Below are 18,555 nucleotides of genomic sequence, written 5' to 3'. Positions count from 1 at the left end.
ACAAGTTTTAGGCAGAGTTCTGGGTTGTCCAAATAGTCGATTGTTCAGTATGGATGAGGCATCTAGGCCACACTAGCTTCAAGTAAAGACTCTTGGGCCTACTGGAAACATATGATCCTTTGTAGGCATCTTCATAATCCATCCTGAACAGCACATTGACAGATTTGTAACAAATTTGATCACGAGGCATTCTCTAGTGATAAAACAGAAGTAACAAACATATGAACAAAGGAGTATGGTACTCACAGACCTAGGTTATCATCTAGTGGCAAAACAACAGCATTGACAACACTCTTGGAAAAGAAACAACCAGGTTAGACTGCCTGGAATGACAGGCGCAAAAATACTTCACAAAGACCGGAATAAATGGCTAGTTTGTCCTTCAGTTTACAAGTGTCATCAGATACCAACAAACATCAGAAACTTGCAGGAAAACATGGCCTCATCTAAAGAACAAAATAAGGCCCCAGAGACTGGAGAACTTACGTTGATCATTACGTTAAACTGAACCATGATGAAATACATCAATTAGAAATTTTTCTTGGTTTTTTGAGACAGGGTCTCTCTGTGCAGCATTTAGGTTTGTTCTCTCAAATTTCATCAGAGAAGCTCCTTTTTGCACAATATTAGATTAAAACAAAGACCCATAGCCGTTCTAGGTACAGAGAATAAGAGACTGCAGAATGTTCACCCCTAAATTGGATATATTTACTGAACGTCCTCCTCCCAAGGCACAGAGATCATTTCAGAAGAGAGGGGTAGAAATACTGCAAAAGACAGAAGCAGTAAATGACTATAAGGAAACAATGTCCTCCAGACACAGCAGGGCAGCTACACATGTGGAGTCACAGTGCAAGCTCAAGTCAGACCATACTCCAGCACAGAGATGGAAAACTGGCATGAAGTCTCAACCCTAGCTGAGAAGCTATCAGGAATTGATAGCTGCCAGGAGAGGAGGTTTAAGGGAATGGTTGTGAGTAGGCATAACATGTTTCAGTGGATATGTACACACCTAAGAATATACAGACATAACTAACAGAATTCAACAGGATTTTTAAAACCTAAGACACACAGTTGGGTGAATATGTAATGGGGGGATGGATCTAGGAGAAGACGGGAAAGGGGTGAAATGTTCAAATTAGCATATATGAAATTCTCAAAAAGTAATAAAAATATTTTTTTAAAAAAATTGTATTGTTCTTGCAGCAGACATGAATTCAGATCCCAGAACCCATGCAGGGTGACTCACAGATGACTGTATGTCCAGTCCCATGGGCTCTGATGCTCTCTTCTGAACTCCATGGCTAATTGAATTTCCACACAAGACACCCTATGAAAATACTTAAGAATAAATTTTTAGCTATTATGAATAAAGCTGCTATGAAGATAGTTGAGTCCATGTCCTTGTAACATGATTGAGAATCCTTTGGGTATATACCCAACAGCAGTATTACTGGGTCTTGAGGTAGATTGTTTCCTAAGTTTCAGAGAAATCACCACACTGATTTCCAAAGCAGCTGCACAAGTTTGCACTCTCACCATCAATGGAGGCGCATTCCCCTTACTCCACATCCTCTCCAACATAAGCTGTCATCAGTGTTTTTGATCTTGGCCATTCTTACAGATGTAAGACAGAATCTCAGAGTTGTTTTGATTTGCATTTCTCTGATGGCTAAGGATGTTGAGAATTTCCCTAAGTGTCTTTCAGCCATTTGACATTCTGTTGAGAGTTTCCCCTCAACCAAAGAATGGATAAAGAAAATGTGGTACATTTGCACAATGGAGTACTACACAGTGGTAAAAAAAAATAATGACATCTTGAAAGTTGCAGGCAAGTGAATGTATCTAGGAAAAAATCCTGAGTGAGGTAACACAGACCCAGAAAGACAAATATAATATGTACTCACTCACAAGTGGCTTTTAGATATAAAGCAAAGAAAAACCATCCTACAGTCTACAACCCCAGAAGACCTAGACAACAAAAAGGACCCTATGAGAGACATACATGTATCTACATAGGAAGGAGAAAAAGACAAGATCTCCTGAGCGTGGAGGTCATGGGAGAGGGTAGAAGGGGAGGGAGAGGAAAGGAGGGGAGTGGAGAAAAATGTACAGCCCAATAAAAAACAATTAAAAAATAAATTCTTACAGCCTAGAAAGCTCCTCAACTAAGAGCAATGAGTTCTCTCTCACTGGGCCCAGAGTTGAATCCCAGCATCCACAAAGCAGCACCTAACTGTCTGTAACCCCAGTTCCAGGGGATACAACACTATCTCCTGTCCTCCACAGGCACCAGCCATGCATGTGGTATTCAGATATTCATGCAAGTAAAACAGCCATACACCTAAAATGAAATAAATAAAAACTATTTGGGGGCTCTTTTTTCTCGTGTGTGTGTGTATTCCTAAACATATATATATAGAACTTGCTTAGTCTATATAATATTACCTGCATGTATATAATAAAATTAACTTTAAAGTAAAAATAATATGTCACCATTAAGCCCAGATATCATGCTAGTGAGATAGTCCTCCATGCCTCTCAGACTACAAAATCATATTATCTATCAGTTGTTCAAACATTCCTGGCACACTTTTGTGGGTACAGAATTTTGACCAGATAATCCCATACCCATATCTTGGCTTTCATAATTCCAGCAAGACAGGTTCATTTATCTATACCAGGAATATGGGTATAAATACACAAGAAAAAAGGAAAATATTGTTCAGTGAACAAAACAATATGTTTGAATGGAAAATGCACGTCCTTACGAGTTTCAGATACTTGTTTCTGAATGACAACTTCATCATCTACTTGCCATACAGTATACAAAAGCACCACCTCTGGAGGGCTTAAATTTTTTCACCTGAGAAATAGGATAATAGCAGTACCTATATCAGGCTCTTGTTGTGAAAATTAAACTTTAAAAACCAATGAAATTATTGCAATTAACACACAAGACAAAGATGGTACTGCACAAATATTCGCGTTTAATTTAATTAGTAATAAAGTCATTACCCAAGACTTAAAGTTTCTTCTGTGAAACAAAAGATACAGCAAGCCACTCCTTCTGTATAGCTCCTGTAGTACTAGGTACAGTACAGGGAATTGTTTTTCTGTTTGCATAAGAAGTATCTATGTATTTTTATGGCTTTTAGTTCTTAAAAACAAAATACTGACATAAAAAAGATGAGCATGGAGCTGGAAAGGCATCCCAGCAGGTAAGATCACATACTGTTTTGGTAGAGGAACAAAGTTCAGTTCCCAGCATCCATGTAGTACAGCTTACAAGCACCTGTAAATCTAATGGCAAAAGATTCAACGACCTTGAATTCTCCAGCATTAGTGTGCACATGCACAAACACAACCACACACAAACACACACAGACATACGATGAAAAAGGAAAGTATTTTTAAGATGGGGATGAATCTTTATTAGCTTACCCCTAAAATTTTTCTCTCATCCCTTCTCCACTCCTACATAACCTGCCACTCTCTTAGGCCATTTTGAAATCAGAACGACAGGAATCCCATTCTGATTGTCCATTTTGAATTATAGTGTTCTCTCCTACATGAGTAAGATCCTTTTCTAATATCTTTTTTCTTTTTTTAAATTTATTTATTTATTAAAAATTTCCACTGCCTCCCCTCCTCCCACTCCTCTCCCCCTCTCCCCCTCCCTCTCCAGTCCAAAGAGCAGTCAGGGTTTTCTGCCCTGTGGGAAGTCCAAGGTCCTCCCCCCTCCATCAGGTCTAGGAAGGTGAGCATCCAAACAAACTAGGCTCCCACAAAGCCAGTACATGCAGTAGAATCAAAACCCAGTGCCATTGTCCTTGGCTTCTCAGCAGCCTTCATTGTCAGCCACATTAAGAGAGTCCGGTTTGATCACATGCTCCATCAGTCCCAGTCCAGCTGGCCTTGGTGAGCTCCCATTTGAGATCAGTCCCACTGAAATAATTAAATGATGTTTTGAACTTAATTCATGTTTTTCTGTATCTAAATATAAAACTGAAAATCAGTAATTTCAATAACTTGCTACAATCAGGTGTGGTAGCGCAAGCTTTAATCCCCGCACTCAGGATGCAGAGGCGGGCAGATTTCTGTGAATTGGAGATCAGCCTGATCTGCATAATGAGTTCTAAGAACTGTTTGTATAAAAATTATCAATGTATAATCAGTTACCACCAACCAGATTTGATACAGGTTCTGGGCAAACTTCAACTTAAAGCCCTTATTATATAGTCCATACTCCCACACTTCCTAAGCAAAAGCTAGTAAATATGACTAAGTCTTTTCTGTATTCTATAGTGTCTTTACAATTAGTGGAACAGTTTTATTACACTGCATTATAATTTTACGAAATTATGATACAGCACACTGATGCCAGTTATTCTAATTTGAAGTTTCCCAGTGCTTTAGTATTTTTTGGAAGCATTGTGGGTTATTTTGTTGCTTTCTTCCTCGCTTACAAAAGAATAAAGTGCCCTTCTTTTCTGTTATCAGTTTGCCTTCTGGCAAGTACATCTATTACACTCTGAGCCTTCATTCATTCACAAACATTCACTGAAAGTCAATAACGTTTCAGACACCAAGTCAGGGAGAGAGATATGACAATATGAGCTGTGATGTCTGACATCTTGGAGTTTAAAAGGCAGAGCAAAGACAGACCAAAGAGACAATTATACCATGGTATGGTGTGAGCTGCAGTGAAAGTGAACAAAGGGAACTGGAGGTGCATAGATGAGGAGCCACTTAATCCATAGAAGTAATAGACAAGTTGAAGACATCAGGGAAATCTCCCTGGAGGACATTATTAACAAGCTAACTTTTGAAGGATATGAAGGAACTGTCCAAAACGCAGAGAGTTAAGGAAGATTTGATAAGCTCTATAGCAGCATATACATTTATAGTAAACTATGAAAACATGAGGTAATGAGGTCTTGAAGGGTAATGGAAGCTTACATGGAGAAGAGAAGAGGATTTGGGGGAATTATTGAACACAACTTAGTGATTCTTTGAATGGTGAACCAGAAGGTATAATATACTAGAAATCAACTTGCGACAGAGTGAACAAAGAAGTCGCTGAACAGGAAGCAATGTAAAGAAGGAAGAAGGTATGAAGGACAAGATGACAGTTTGATCTCTGAAAATGCTAGGTTTAGAGTGACTGTTTTCAGCAGGCAACTGATAAACGAATCTGGTGCACAAATGAGCGGAAAGGCACACTTGCAATCTGTTTTCATCTTAAAATCAGAGAAATACATTTATTTACTCTGTGCATAAATAATGATTAGTTATGGCATAGGCTAGAATGACATTTAATCTGCATATGAGCTTCGGTGTCTAATCAGCATCTCCAACCTACCACTTACAAAATGTGTCTGTTTCCACTCACACACTAATACACCTGCCTGTTGGTCTCCTACCTCGGCAGCTGTCACCTACATAACTGTTCAACCAAAAACCTAGATATTACTTTAAATCCCTCTTCTCCCGCCCTTTGTTATCTAAGATACTTCCAAATCATATCAGTGCTTCCACCAAAGTATCTCCTATCAATTTACTTCTCTCGAGTACTCCCTCCGTAGTCTGGAAACACTACCAAAAACCTACAGCACCACAGGAACAGTCGCCTCGCCTTGATACTTCTACTCTTAACCAAACAAGCCAAACTTCATCCTCTCTAAGAATTCTCACACTCGGTAGTCTCTCTGATTGGAAGCTGATTTCTCCTGAACAATGCATACACTACCTCACACTCCATTCAGAAATCCACTCATATGTCACATTCTGGGAAAGGCCTTCTCTGATTAACGAAGTCATTTTGGCCTGGCTCATCACACACACTCACAAATCAGTCTGCCACAAAGCCCCGCCTTCCTTTATGTATTTCATTTGTAACATCATGAAAACCATCCAGCCTTTTATTCTTATGAAATCATCCTGCAGGTTGCATCATTTATTATGAACTACATGTGTCACACACATCCTTACCACATGGACTAGAACTAAGCTACAGATTTTATCTATTTTTGCTTATCTTTGCATTCATAATTTTGGCATCTAATATCTATTCAATAAATATTATTCAATATGGAATTAATGGAAATGTTTACTCATCTAAATCTTGATTCTCAGTTATCAACATTATTGTATTAAATTATTTTCTATGTGTATATCATAAAATTGCAAAGCCATAAAATTGGTTTTTCTTATCTGGGTTATACATTACCCAAGCTGACATACATGTGGTGAATATACATATGCACATAAAAGTCACTGTAAAAACAGATTTTTCAGGAACTAATAATATGCTCTTTGATGTACTAAGAATGTTAATCTATGTGAATAATGATAGAAAAAGAAACTTTGTACTTTCTGATATTTTTCACAACACACTAAAGCACAATAAACATCACAAAGACCCAAACATGTAACTTAGATCTTCAGCAATTTTGCTCCGAAAATTTTACTCCTTTCTAAAGGGATCATCAAAATGGAATTCTCCCTGACTTTTGGGCAACCTGAGATATTTTAGTGATAGACACCCTCTTACCTGAAAATTTTAACCTTTGGCTACTATCCTGAGTAGGCATACTGACAGAATTCACAAGGACTCTGCTGTCTCTTGTCTCAAATAAAGGATCAACAGATCAAATGTCGGGACTAGAGAGATGGCTCAGCGGTTAAGAGCACTGACTGCTCTTCCAGAGGACCCGGGTTCAGTTCCCAGCACCCACATGGCAGCTCACAACTGTCTGAAGATCCAGTTCCAGGGGATCTGACACCTTCACACCAGTGCACATAAAATAAATAAACAATAAGAAATATTTATAAAAAAAACAGATCAAATGTCATCCCTGAAAAAAAAGAAATTCTAACCAAACTTTCCTCTATTACCTGCATGAGTTTGCTGTGCCTGGAGATCCCTCCAGACTCAAAGGACTCCAAGAAATTGCTCTCAGATGCTGGCAGGGACCCAGGGCACAGATTGATTGTTTCTCAGTTGCCATTGTATTCAATCAGGAGACAGCACATTTGAGTAAGTCGAGTCTTCTTGCTGCTGTTTGTTTCTGTAGTCTGCTCAGTGTAGGCAGGAGACTGGGCTCTGGCCTGAGAGGCACTAATGAGGTGAGAAGTTGAATTCTCACTTGAGTGACATACTATAACTTTGTTCGGAGGCTTTCCTACTGATAAGTCTATTCTCAGAGCAGTTGTTACCCAGTTCTACAAATCCTACAAAATCAATCCTACAGAAGTCATTAGAGGTTTTAACAATGACGATTTTACCCAGGAAAGAGAATTTGAGTTGTTACACTAAACAAAACGGGCTTTTCATATCAAGCTCAAAGAATTGCATTTAAAATAAATGAGGCTGACTGAGTGCATAGGTGAAAAGAGTGTGGTTCTTGAGTCCTTATCTGAGCGAACTGATTTCATAGCATATCTACCTCACTGGGTAAAAGTTTTCCCTGCCAGAATTACATGCAAAAGAACTCTATTCCCTACGTAAGGAAAAATAGCTCTGTGGTTAGAAAAGCTCTTGAGTGAGATAAAATTATCCACAATGTTTGCTACAGATTCGATTGACAGGAAAGAGGGGATGTAAACACTGCTCTGCTGACAGTCCTTATAGAAACAGATGGAAAACACAGCCTTGAATGCTTCCTGGAGACATCATTAGCCCCACATCAAGAAAGCTTAGTCCTACGAGGAAATAAGATCTTAAACCTCTAACATCAACATCTAGTTTATAATTCATAAGCATTGCAAATTGTTTAGTTTAGTTTAGCTAGGCATAAATGAAAGAGATCTAGTGTTAGCCATCATGAAATCTTGACAGCTCTGCCTTTAGCGTGTAAGTGCTAAACCAGACAATTCCTCACTACCTGCACTGCATCTAGTCTCATCTTTGCCTTATATTGCTACAGAAATAGCCTCTTTACTAATGTCTCTTGTGCCATCCTTGCTCTCCCATCACATTCTTCTCCAAACACGAAAACCACAGTGGTCCTATGGAAATAAAAATTACATCGTCATTCTTTGACTTAAACATCCTCCAATAAGTTGATCTCTACCTCCCTTATAGTAAATTCAGATTCCAACAGGAATTTAGCCAGCCTGAGATTTTAACTTATTCTGTTTCCAGGACCCGCTCTTTTAGTCACAACTTCCCAGGAGCTTTTATTTTAATTTTTTTAAATTTTTATTTATTAAAGATTTCTGACTCTTCCCTGCCACCGCCTCCCATTTCCCTCCCCCTTCCCCAGTCGAGTCCCCCTCCCTCTTAGCCCAAAGAGCAATCAGGGTTCCCTGCCCTGCGGGAAGTCCAAGGACCACGCACCTCCATCCAGGTCTAGTAAGGTGAGCATCCAAACTGCCTAGGCTCCCACAAAGCCAGTTCGTACTGTAGGATCAAAAACCCATTGCCATTGTTCTTGAGTTCTCAGTAGTTATCATTGTCCACTATGTTCAGCGAGTCCGGTTTTATCCCAGGCTTTTTCAGATCCAGGCCAGCTGGCCTTGGTGAGTTCCCAATAGAACATCCCCATTGTCTCAGTGTGTGGGTGCACCCCTCGCGGTCCTGAGTTCCTTGCTCGTGCTCTCTCTCCTTCTGCTCCTGATTTGGACCTTGAGATTTCTGTCCGGTGCTCCAATGTGGGTCTCTGTCTCTGTCTCCTTTCATCGCCTGATGAAGGTTAATATTCAGGAGGATGCCTATATGTTTTTCTTTGGGTTCTCCTTATTTAGCTTCTCTAGGATCACTAATTATAGGCTCAATGTCCTTTGTTTATGGCTAGAAACCAAATATGTGTGAGTACATCCCATGTTCCTCTTTTTGGGTCTGGTACACTCATCCATTGCTGGTGGGAATGCAAACTTGTGCAACCACTTTGGAAAGCAGTGTGGCGGTTTCTCAGGAAATTCGGGATCAACCTACCCCTAGACCTAGCAATACCACTCTTGGGAATACACCCTAGAGAGGCCCTATCATACAACAAAATTATATGCTCTACTATGTTCATAGCAGCATTGTTTGTAATAGCCAGAACCTGGAAACAACCTAGATGCCCTTCGATGGAAGAATGGATGAAGAAAGTATTGAATATATACATATTAGAGTACTACTCAGCAGTAAAAAACAATGACTTCTTGAATTTTGCATGCAAATGGATGGAAATAGAAAACACTATCCTGAGTGAGGTAAGCCAGACCCAAAAAGATGAATATGGGATGTACTCCCAGGAGTTTTAAACATTAAGACCAGTACTCAAATAAATCCTATCTTTAGTTATGCAATAATCCCATAGAAATCTGTAGTTTTGCTGTTCTCCAGAAATTCCTAATCCTGTTGTATTCTTCTACCCAGGCTTGGCTCTTCCTGCCATCGCCGGCTGTTAGTAATCATTTTCTACTTTACATTCCCCACCCTATGTCCTTGAGCATCTTCCCCACCATAAATTTATTTTTCCATTCAAGAAGTATCTGCAGATGGCCTACTGCGTCCCAGGCTTCGATAATATGGTTAAACTATGTGCTCATTCTAAGACCTCACAGGTCAGTGAAACAGGAATGAGTGTTTGCAGAATCACAGGAGGTGCCAGGAGAGAGGGATCTCAGAGATCACAGCCGTGAGCTCTGTGAGGTGACACCTAGCTAATGTGCTAACAGTCTTCCCTTGCAGCTTAAAACTGTGTATCTTAACAGAAACCTTCCAGAAAAAGAAGACTGAATCTTAGCTCAGAAGAGTGATGCTGGGGGCAGCAGTTCTGGGTTCTGTATCAAGCTGAGAGATTTAATACATTAAGATACAGATTACATAAGAACACTTTCAGTTTGTATTGGAAATGTCACCACTAAGTCTAACTATACAAATGATGTCTGCTTAAAGAATGAACTTTATAAAGGGAACTATTTTAGGGGCTAGGAAACGGGGCTAGAACCTGGCTTCAAGGTTACTTATGCTGTCCACATCCTGCACTCTTGTTTCAGGACAAACAAGATCGAGAACTTATCTACTCTACATAATGAGAAACGAGAATATAAGTTACTAGATCACTACTGGGATTCCAAGAAATTCTGGGAGAAAAGAAATGTATTCAACATGCCCAAAATTGGAGGCTTTGAGTAAATAGCAATGGCTATTCAAAGTTGGGAATCATTAAGCTGATGGAGGAAGGTCATTGGTTAATTAAATAAAGAAACTGCTTGCCCTGATAGGTTAAAACATAGGTGGGAGGAGTAAACAGGAGGAAGAGGAAGTGAGGTAAGACTCCTCAGACAGACTCAACAGCTCTGCTCTCTGGAGCAGAGACGCCAGGCTGCGCTTTCCCAGGCAGCTCCGACCCAGGATGGACGTAGGCTAGAATCTTCCCGGTAAGCGCACCTTGGGGTGCTTACACACATTATTAGAAATGGGCTAGTCCAGGTACGAGAATTAGCCTAGAAGAGGCTAGATAGAAATGGGCCAAGCAGTGTTTAAATGAATACAGTTTGTGTGTTGTTATTTCGGGCATAAGCTAGCAGGCGGCTGGGGTGCTGGGGACGCAGCCCCGCCGCTCCTTATTTCAACATTAAGCTATGCCAAATTATATAGTTTGAAACAATGCTTTTAATATACTCCTGTTACTGGGCCAGGAGTTGGGAAGGACATTTGAAATAAACATGCTTGGCTCTGAGACAAGAGGACCCATGGTTTGTGTGTGGCGTTTGCTCTCAACAAGCACAAGCAGCAGATAACATGCTTATATTACAACTGCAAATGAAGGATTTGTACAACTACTTGATTTGTATACTAAGATCGAAATTTGAGTTAATCTAAGCCGGGTGGTGGTGGCGCACGCCTTTTATCCCAGCACTCAGGAGGCAGAGGCAGGCAGATCTCTGCGAGTTTGAGGCCAGCCTGGTCTACAAGAGCTAGTTTCAGGACAGGCTCCAAAGCCACAGAAAGACCCTGTCTCAAAATACCAAAAAAAAAATGAAATTTGAGTTAATCTATCTGTGGGTAACAAGAACCAGAACCTTCAGTGTGCAAGAAGAAAAAGATAATTAAGGTGGGAAATACTAAAAGAAACATTGTGATGCTGAGTGTTAAGAGGCTTTTTTTATAGCAGTTTCCTTTCATCTTGGAGCAAAGCTCGTTAACGCGAGATGTTCTGACATACCTTCCTGGAGGGAAGATCCTTATACTCAGGGAGCAAACAACTCAAAGGCTTCAGGAACTCACTTAAAATGATCAAGTGCACCAGAGCCTGCCCTTCCAAAGCATGTAAGGACTGCTGTAAGGTACTCTCAGACCAGCTGCACTGCCAAGAAGAGGCAGAAGCCAATCAAGCTGCCTGCAAGAAGAAAAAACCATCTGGGCTGCCTACAAGAGGCTCAGACCAACTGAGCCACCTGAAAGAGATAGTCCCCAACCTATTGAGTTTCTTGAAAGTTATGTAGTGAACCAAACCCCAGGATTCCCACTCTTATGAGCAATCACCCACGCTGGGCTGAGTTTTTGGTGATGTAGCTGACTTTTGAGTCATTTCTGCTCCTGTAAGTAACCCTCAACCAACGCTCCTGTAAGTAATGCCAATAACACACATTGGTTCACCAAGCTGAGTTTTAAGCTGAAATTTAGTGGCATCAAAATTTTGGTTGGTGATCAGTTCTCTGTCTGGGGTGAGTAGATGTCTGTTTACTCCTCCCTAAGAATAGAGCAGAGTCATAGCACGGCAATATAGACTTATAGGATTTTATACTTCATGTAAACTTGGTAGATTTACAGTTCTAAATGCATCTCAGACTAGATGTATATTTTATAGAAATATCCACCAAGGTGAACAAAGGTTCTGATATAGTAATAAGCACATTCAATAGATGGTTCATGGTTTTCAAATACAATTCACCAGTAAATGTAGGACTGGTTGATTCTAGGAACATAACAAAACGGGCAATGACCTAGGACATGTTAAAGAAAACATCTTTTTAAAAAGATAATATTGAACGCTAGAGAGATGGCTCAGAGGTTAAGAGCATTGGCTGCTCTTCTAAACTACTAGTGTTTGGGTCCCAGAACTCAATGGCAACTCACAACTGTAACTCCTGTTTGCAGGAATATAGCGCCATCTTCTGGCTACTATCAGTAATGCATGCACATAGTGTACAGACAGATGGCAAACAAGACAGCAGTAAACATGAAATAAAAATAAATATATCTTTTTTAAAAAGAAATGAATAAACTATTGGTACACATGTTGAAAGGGTAAAGGAGATAGCCTAAAAGAAACTCCAGTGGCAAAAACTGGGAGTGGAAAGAAAGAGGCATAAAAATCACTGAGGTGTATAGCAAAAACATTTAGTAATTATAATGTGAAAATAGATTTACAGTATCAACAGCACACTGACAAAGTTATCAAAAGTAACATCACCTATAGCAATAAGCAATATCATGAATTCCTTGATCAAATATACCAGGGCATGTCATCTCTGTATTATACTTTCCAAATAATTCCCAACTTTAACCAACTCGTGAGAAATTATTAAAAATTCACAGCGGAGAAATATTGTACAGAACTAGAAAAAAAGTGTCAAGGTAACAAATTCAGTGCAAGCCTGAAGAACTGCCACATATTGGGGAAAATCTAAGAAGACGGCAGTGCAGGTTGAGGCCCTGAATTAGAATTAGGTGTGGACTAAAATCCATCCCTTCTGGACTCATTTCAATCCCCTCTTATGAGTAAGCAAAGAAGGTGACCAGATTCTTGAAACGCTGCTTAAAATAACTTTGTTATTCCTTGCAACGGCTTATGTGATGGTGCTAGCTTCATCATTAACAGTTGGTGAAATTAATCTCTACTAAGGTTAAACGAAATCACACAATCAGTGAATATTATAAATGGGTGTTAGAGCTAGACACTTAAGTTCCAATGGCTGTGCTCTAAACACCTATGCTATGGTGCCTCCCTTAAGGCTAATGCCAGAGATTTCACATTCTGAAATATTTAAAAATTGAGAATTATGTTGAATATAGGGTTCTGCAGTAGTGATTTGCTATTTTGAACTTTGCATACTGCCAAGATTATGCCTTCTGCTGAATCATATTATATATCCAGTTTGTAAATTCACAAAAATATCACTTGTCTAACAGTTGACATGATCCCAGTGTGGTCCCATTTTCTACCGGGGGTATCCACGTAGCTTCCTTGCCACACCACCATTCTTGGATTGAAATTCTTTTCCTCTGTAATTGTGAGATCAATCAACCAAGTGAACCTACAGGATTCTCAAAAAGCCAAGCCCACCTCTAGATTTAACTGTCTGGAACAATGTGGGTGTTTCCAAAGCTGTAAGAAGAAGCCATTTGATGACTGATTATATTCAAAAGTCACTGTGGAATGATTTCGAATGTGTCAGGAAACTGTACTCAGATGCCATCAAGAGGGATGGATTTCAGTCATGTATCAGAAACCTTCAAATCATTTCTCAGCCTTAATGCTTGAGCTGATCTTACTGCAGTCTCTACAGTTCTGAAGCGGCACAAGCTTCAATTTCAGAAAGTAGCTGCTGTATACTTGCATGAATATACAAAAGGTTTACTTATCAACTTTGGTGATGAACCAAAGCAAGAAGGGATTAACTAATTCACTGGAGGGCAGAATACCAATTCAAAATATTTTCAATAGGCTAAAACCAACAAAAATTCAATTACACAAATACAAGATGAGGGAAGGCTGCCTTGACAGTGGCGGGTCATGTGCAAAGAGCTCGGGGACTTTAGCTGACCACAAATGTACTTGAGTCAATAATGTGCTGGGCCTCTAAAATGAATAATTTTAGCGACTGTAAATCGGTATTAACCAAAATAAGCTGTAAACGTTCCTTCTGTACATTTGGTCAGTCACTCCGCCTCTAAACTACTCTGACTCAGCTCTTGGCACCACATTTTTGAAAAACAATGCCATTTTCAGAATTTCTAAGTAGAAGACCTAGCTTACTGAGCTATTTGGGATAAGGTTTCCATAATGCCTATAATTTTCTTGAAGATATTTCTGAAAGAGAAAATGAGTGAAGAAAGTATGCGAAATGTTAATATCTATTAAATCTGAGTAAAATATGAGACTTCATTTTTTGAAGTCTATTTTCTGAGTGGCCTCGAATAGATCCATAATAAATGCATAACAAAGAAAAGGGGGGTCCTCATGTAACAATCAGGTCGAAAGGTGATTGCAGTGCCTCTAGCACTTGTCCAAAAAAACTGTGTTTCAGTAGACACACATCTTTCACCTATCTCATTCAGCTATTAGAACTGACTGTACTGGCGATTACTAAGTTAGATTTTTCACAATGTCTTGTTATTATTGAAATGATTTAAGTTCCCTTCCTCGTATTTCAAAAGAGACACCAAAGACATAAAAAGAGACCAGTGGATACCAAGACCTCCTCATATAAAAACAGCTCCTGCAGCTTAGAATGGCAAAGTTTGTGTCAATTTGGCACCAGCTAGGATCATTTTGGAAGAGGAAAACTCAACTAAAACAAAAAATGCCACCCACCAGACTGCCCTGTGAGCAAGCCTGTGGTGTATTTCCTTGATGAGAATTGATGGTGTTGGGGGGGGGGTGATTTACTAAGTGGTCCTGTATGCCATAAGAAAGCAAGCTAAGCAAGGCATGATGAGCAGGCCAGTGAACACCCCTCCATGGGCTGTTTCAGCTCCTGCCTCCAGGCTCCTGCCCTGAGTCCCTGCTCTGGCTTCCCTCAGTGATGGATTTATAAAACATAAAGTGAAATAAACCCTTTCCTCCCAAAATTGCTTATGGTTATAGTGTTTTGTCACAGCAATGGGAACCCTAATTAAGACACTGAAACTCTGATCAGTTTTGCCAATACAAGCAGGACAAGAAATCAACTCAGAAAGAGTTTCTCACTCTGATCATCTACCTCATCCTAAGAGCCAGCAGAACTAGTTTCTGAGATAATTTGCTTCCCTGTTTTCCAGCCTGCATCAGTACCTTGAGTTCCTTACTGCTCCGTGTATTCTATAATCTGACTCAATAGTCCATCAACAAACCCCTCATTCCCTTCTGCTGGGTCCTCTGAAATTCAACAGTTCATCATCATATTCCTCTGTAACCTCAATATTTTGTTTGGAATCTCTCTTTCCTTTATTTTGCTATATTGTCAGAGGTTGAGCCAGGACCTTGTACATAACACTTAACTCTAATTCTGAATAATTCCACATAAGTAGTATAATAGCCCTACCGTAAATATTGAAGCAGAAATCCCAAAATAGCGGGATTACATTTTTGTCAACTTAAAACAAGCTAGAGTTATCTGAGAAAATGGAACCACAATTGAGAAAATGTCTCTAAAAAAATGGCCTGTAGACATTCTCTTAATTTGTGATTTGTATGAGAGGGCGCAGCCCATTGTGGGCAGTGTCACCCCTGGGCAGGTACTCCTAGATAGTATAAGAAAACAGAGTTAACAAGTTATGGGAAGCTAACAGTTTCTTCAAAACTTCTTTTCCTTTTCATAACAAAACTCCCCCAAACAATGGCCTCTCCATTGCCTCACCTCGGTACTTCACATATGCAAGCTAAGCTCTATAACAATTGATCTAGATCCCCACCACCGAAACAAGTTTTTAGCTCCACACTACTGACAGTACTCTTAACAAGACTGCCAACAGCCTCATTCAAGCTAAATCCAAAGGCTAAGTTTTATTTCCCTTCTTATTAAACTTCTCAGCAATATTTGATTAGTTGATTATGCCTTGATTTGGAAACATATCTAGGCTTCTTGCTGCATAAGGTCCTAAGTTTTTTTCTCCCACCCTCCAACTTTTTCTTGGTGTCCCTTACTAGTTTCTGTTGTATTTTCAGAGTTCAACAGTGAAGTGCTCCAGGACTCAGTTCCTGAATGTTATCGACTAAAAACCTCCAAATAGCAATTTATGATTGAACTCAAGATGGGGCATATGTTAAATTTAATGTGCTTATTAGAAACTATATAGACAAATGGAATGAAGGATCTGGAGTTGATTTCATCTGTCTATATGGATTAAATAAGCACCCTTAAATTTAACATATATCCCAAACATAACTCTTGATTTTGTCTTCCTCTCTGATATTAGCCCAGTCTTTCCCATTTCAGTAAATGACACAAGCTCCCATCTAATTATTGAGGCCAAAACTTCAAGGTACCATCCTGAAGTCCTCATTATTCCTGACACAATACTTTGATCCATCTGTAAATTCTGTCAACTCTGCCTTCTCTCTCAATCTAACTTCTCACCACCTCCAAATCACCATCACTTCGTGCCTGAACTATTTCAAGAGTTGCTTCACTGTTCTCCCCACTTCTATTCTTGTCCTCTATTCTCCACAAAACAGTGATATTTTCAAAACATAATTCATAGCACTTCATCTTCCAATGGATTCTGATCACAGTTGGAAAGAATTCAAAACTTGCACTTACTTTTCCCTTATCTGGCTGGCACCTTACTTACTGAGGTCTTGCTTTCACTGAGAGACATTTACATGACTATCCTCCCTTGACATCATCCCTGTTTTCTTACATTGCTTCAATTATCACGGTAGGACCTATAACATCTGTTCATATTCTTTCTTAGAACTTGGTTTTTTTCTTTCTGTCTCCTACATCTAGAATACAAACTCAGAAATATTGCTTTACATTGGTGGTGCATAAATACCAGAAGACCAACTATGCCCAGCAAAAATTATCAATAGTTGGTATGGTAATAAAACAAAAAAGAAGACCACAAAGAGATCCACAATTGCTTTTATTTAAAATGCAAAAGTTGAAGCTTTATTCTATGGAGAAGAATAAGCACTGATGGTAAGGGAAAGAGTTAGAGAAAGCCAAGAAGAGAAAACTTTGAAAAAACCGGAGCCTAAATAAGTTGTCTCATGAGGCAGGGAGTTATTAGGTCTTTTTTCAAAAATGAAACAATAGTTATTGAAATTCTGATATATACCAAGTTCTGTGCAAGTCTGCCACCATAGGTGAGATATACTGTCTAATTTTGTTTAATCTTCACAACTATATGAGGTAGATTTGATTATGAACCCATAGTATAGATTAGAAAATTCATCTTATATGTCTAAGGTTGAGCCTTTCATTAGATCATATGGTCTGCGAATGCTTCAGCAGGGCAACTCCTTTCTAAGAACTGCACAACAACAATTTACAAAGTGTGGTTCCTAGACCCTTTAAGTCTCCACAACTCGTTCAGGACAGTGAGGCATTATTGGCCATTTATTTTTTTACTTCTCCTCCAATGAAAACACAATGGAGCTTTCCAAAAGGCACGTGATACATGATTAGGTAGTGCTCTAAAAAGTCACAAAGATGTAAACCGTCATATGCTCTTGTTATTATTATCATTTAGAAACTATAAATAAATTTAAATTGTAGAAACAAAATCATTTGGGAGGTTCTCAGTAACTTTTAAGAGTATTCATTGGTCCTGTGTTAATTTAAGAAAGTGTCAAGCATTCTTAAAGCCAAACAGACCATCTGAAATTCAAAAGTCTCTAAGGTTTCTTCCCATTCAGAATCTGAAAGATTTCACATAAGTTAAGTCCTGGAATCAACCTAGGTGCCCATCAAAGGATTAATAAAGAAAATATGAAATATTGAGCCATGCAGAAGAAAGAAGTCACACTGTTTGCAAGAAATTGATATGCCTAGAGATGATCAGGTTAAATAAGTCCTACTCAAAAAGCCAAACATTACATGTTTTCTACCATGTGTAAAATATAAAAAGAAAAGAGACACTGGTGGCCTAATGCCACTTTTGATGTGGCCATAGCAGCTAACGTGACCTTGAACCCAAGGCAGCCCCTGCCATTAGAGCTTGAGGACGAGTGTATAGGATCAAGAATTTGAGTTGTGGTAAAGAGTGATAAAAAAATTGTTGGTACACGTCGAAGATTTGATGACTTTGCCAATATTGTGTTAGAAGATGTCACAGAGTTTGAAATCACACCAGAAGGAAGAATTGCAAAATTAGATCAGATTTTACTAAATGGAAATAATATAACAATGATGGTTCCTGGAGGAGGAGGCCCTGAAGTATGAATGGATTTCCTTGGCTTGTGCTAGATTCTGGAAAAAAAAAAAAACCTTTTATGTTTAAATTTTATGAAATGAAGTTTCTGTTAAAAGGAAATACTTTGAAAACATATACCCATTTTCCTAAGCTAATAATCATGGTTATTTTGGAAAAAAGAAGAGTTTCATTTTGTTTTGTTTTTTTAAGACTAGAAAATAAAGATGTTTTTTGTTAAATGTGATTATTTTGTTCATTATGTTGAAATATGTAGTGGAATAAATATAGTTATTTTGATACTTGGTTTCAAGAAGAGAAGAAAAAGAAAAGACATGAAGAAAGGAGACTAACACAGAACAAGAAAGGGAACAGTGAAAATTAAGAAGAGTTAATGATAGGAAGGGAATAAAATATGATCTAAGTATGATATAATATAGGAAATATAATAATAAAATACATTATTTTATAAAGTTAATATACACTAATAAAAA

The 18,555-nt window shown here is 38.8% G+C and overlaps 1 pseudogene; it reads left to right on the top strand.

Annotated features, from left to right (window-relative positions):
- The first annotated feature begins 15,543 nt into the window (after positions 1-15,543).
- On the top strand, positions 15,544-18,093 carry LOC126489736 (U6 snRNA-associated Sm-like protein LSm5; annotated as a pseudogene).
- The last annotated feature ends 462 nt before the right edge of the window (positions 18,094-18,555 follow it).

The sequence above is a fragment of the Alexandromys fortis genome, unplaced genomic scaffold (genome assembly GCF_014885135.2).
Source record: "Alexandromys fortis isolate MF-2015 unplaced genomic scaffold, M_Fortis_MF-2015_v1.1 scaffold_205, whole genome shotgun sequence".
Taxonomy (NCBI): domain Eukaryota; kingdom Metazoa; phylum Chordata; class Mammalia; order Rodentia; family Cricetidae; genus Alexandromys; species Alexandromys fortis.
This window is presented reverse-complemented; position numbering and strand designations above follow the sequence as displayed.